Consider the following 3,488-nt stretch of genomic DNA (forward strand, 5'->3'; position numbering starts at 1 on the left):
TCTCTACCTGTCTGTCTCTCTATACTCTCTACCTGACTCCTCTCTACTCTCTCCCTGTCTGTCTCTCTATACCTCTCTACCTGTCTGTCTCTCTATACCTATCTACCTGTCTGTCTCTCTATACCTCTACCTGACTCTCTATAACTCTCTCCCTGCCTCTCTACCTGTCTGTCTCTCTATACCTCTCTACCTGTCTGTCTCTCTATACCTCTCTCCCTGTCTCGCTATACCTCTATACCTGTCTGTCTCTCTATACCTCTATACCTGTCTCTCTATACCTCTCTCCCTGTCTGTCTCTCTATACCTCTCTACCTGTCTGTCTCTCTATACCTCTCTACCTGTCTGTCTCTCTATACCTCTATACCTGTCTCTATACCTCTCTCCCTGTCTGTCTCTCTATACCTCTCTCCCTGTCTCTCTATACCGCTCGACCTGTCTCTATACCTCTCTACCTGTCTGTCTCTCTATACCTCTACCTGTCTCTATACCTCTATACCTGTCTGTCCTCTCTATAACTATCTACCTTTCGTCCCTCTCTATACCTCTCTACCTGTCTGTCTCTCTAACTCTCTACCTGTCTGTCTCTCTATACCTCTCTACTACTGACTCTCTATAACTCTCTCCCTGTCTGTCCTCTATACCTCTCTACCTGTCTGTCTCTCTATACCATCTACCTGTCTTCTCTCTATACCTCTACCTGACTCTCTATAACCTCTCCCTGTCCTCTCTATAACCTTCTCCTGTCTCTCTATAACTCTCTACCTGTCTCTCTATACCTCTCTACCTGTCTGTCTCTCTATACCTCTCTACCTGTCTGTCTCTCTATACCTCTCTACCTGTCTGTCTCTCTATACCTCTCTACCTGTCTGTCTCTCTATACCTCTCTCCCTGTCTCTCTATACCTCTCTACCTGTCTGTCTCTCTATACCTCTCTACCTGTCTGTCTCTCTAAACCTTCTCTCCTGTCTCGCTATCCCTCTATACCTGTCTGTCTCTCTATACCTCTATACTGTCTCTCTATACCTCTCCCTGTCTGTCTCTCTATACCTCTCTACCTGTCTGTCTCTCTATACCTCTCTACCTGTCTGTCTCTCTATACCTCTATACCTGTCCTCTCTAACCTCTCTCCCTGTCTGTCCTCGCTATACCTCTATACCTCTGTCCTCTCTCTACTCTATACCTGTCTCTCTATACCTCTCCCCTGTCCTGCTCTCTATATACCTCTCTACCTTGTCTGTCTCTCTATACCTCTCTACGTCGTCTCTCTATACCTCTTACCTGTCTCTCTATACCTCTCTCCCTGTCTGCTCTCTCTATACCTCTCTCCCTGTCTCTCTAACCCTCGACCTGTCCTCTATACCTCTCTACCTGTCTGTCTCTCTATACCTCTTCTACTGTCTCTATACCTCTCTACCTGTCTGTCTCTCCTATAACTATCTACCTGTCTGTCTCTCTATACCTCTCTACTGTCTGTCTCTCTATACCTCTCTACCTGTCTGTCTCTCTATCCTCTCTACCTGACTCTCTATACTCTCTCTCCTGTCTGTCTCTCTATACCTCTCTACCTGTCTGTCTCTCTATACCTATCTACCTGTCTGTCTCTCTATACCTCTACCTGCCTCTCTATCACTCTCTCCTGTCTCTCTAACTCTCTACCTGTCTCTCTATACTTCTCTACCTGTCTCTCTATACCTCTCTACCTGTCTGTCTCTCTATACCTCTCTACCTGTCTGTCCTCTCTATACCCTCTCCCTGTCTCTCTATACCTCTCTACCTGTCTGTCTCTCTATACTCTCTCCCTGTTCTCTCTATACTCTCTACCTGTCTGTCTCTCTATACCTCTCTACCTGTCTGTCTCTCTATAACCTCTCTCCCTGTCTCGCTATACCTCTATACCTGTCTGTCTCTCTATACCTCTATACCTGTCTCTCTATACCTCTCTCCCTGTCTGTCTCTCTATACCTCTCTCCCTGTCTGTCTCTCTATACCTCTCTACCTGTCTGTCTCTCTATACCTCTCTACCTGTCTGTCTCTCCTACCTTTCCCCCCCTTATACCTGTCTCTCTATATCTCTCTCCCTGTCTGTCTCTCTATACCTCTCTACCTGTCTCTATAACCTCTCTACCTGTCTTCTCTCTCTATACCTCTCTCCCTGTCTCTCTATACCTCTCTACCTGTCTCTATAACTCTCTACCTGTCCTGTCTCTCTATAACTCTCTACCTGTCTCTCTATACCTCTCTACCTGTCTGTCTCTCTATACTCTCTACCCGTCTCTCTATAACTCTCTACCTGTCTCTCTATCCTCTCTACCTGTCCTCTCCTCTATCCCTCTCTCCCGTGTCTCTCTATACCTCTCTACCTGTCTCTATACCTCTCTACCTGTCTGTCTCTCTATACCTCTCTACCTGTCTGTCTCTCTATACCTCTCTCCCTGTCTGTCTCTCATACCTCTATACCTGTCTCTCTATCCCTCTCTACCTGTCTCTCTATACCTCTCTTCTACCTCTCCTGTCCTCTCTATACCTCTCTCCCTGTCTCCTCTATACCGCTCGACCTGTCTCTATACCTCTCTACCTGTCTGTCTCTCTATACCTCTCTACTGTCCTCTATACCTCTCTACCTGTCTGTCTCTCTATAACTATCTACCTGTCTGTCTCTCTATACCTCTCTACCTGTCTGTCTCTCTATACCTCTCTACCTGTCTGTCTCTCTATACCTCTCTACCTGACTCTCTATAACTCTCTCCCTGTCTGTCTCTCTATACCTCTCTACCTGTCTGTCTCTCTATACCTATCTACTGTCTGTCTCTCTATACCTCTCCTGTCTCTCTATAACTCTCTACTGTCTCTCTATACCTCTCTACCTGTCTCTCTATACTCTCTACCTGTCTGTCTCTCTATAACTCTCTACCTGTCTGTCTCTCTATACCTCTCTCCTGTCTCTCTATACCTCTCTGATCCTGTCTGTCTCTCTATACCTCTCTCCCTGTCCTCTCTATACCTCTCTACCTGTCTGTCTCTCTATACTCTCTCTACCTGTCCCCTGTCTCTCTATACCTCTCTCCTGTCTCGCTATACCTCTATACCTGTCTGTCTCTCTATACCTCTCTATACCTGTCTCTCTATACCTCTCTCCCTGGCTGTCTCTCTATACCTCTCTACCTGTCTGTCTCTCTATACCTCTCTACCTGTCCTGTCTCTCTATACCTCTATACCTGTCTCTCTATACCTTCTCTCCCTGTCTGTCTCTCTATACCTCTCTACTGTCTCTCTATACCTGCTCGACCTGTCTCTATTACCTCTCTACCTGTCTGTCTCTCTATACTCTCTACCCTGTCTCTCTATACCTCTCTACCTGTCTCTCTATACTCTCTCTACTGTCGGCTCTCTATAACCTCTACCTGTCTCTCTATACCTCTCTACCTGTCTGTCTCTCTATACCTCTCCCCGCTCTTCTCTCGCTTTACTTACGTCGTCCTATACCTCTG

At 46.5% G+C, this 3,488-nt stretch overlaps 1 protein-coding gene across 1 annotated transcript in view; it reads left to right on the forward strand.

Moving 5' to 3' along the window:
• Positions 1 to 3,488, forward strand: part of LOC120062203 (PDZ and LIM domain protein 7-like) — a 74,513-nt gene that overhangs the window by 67,813 nt on the left and 3,212 nt on the right. The window lies entirely within an intron of this gene.

Source organism: Salvelinus namaycush, chromosome 17 (assembly GCF_016432855.1).
Source record: "Salvelinus namaycush isolate Seneca chromosome 17, SaNama_1.0, whole genome shotgun sequence".
Taxonomy (NCBI): domain Eukaryota; kingdom Metazoa; phylum Chordata; class Actinopteri; order Salmoniformes; family Salmonidae; genus Salvelinus; species Salvelinus namaycush.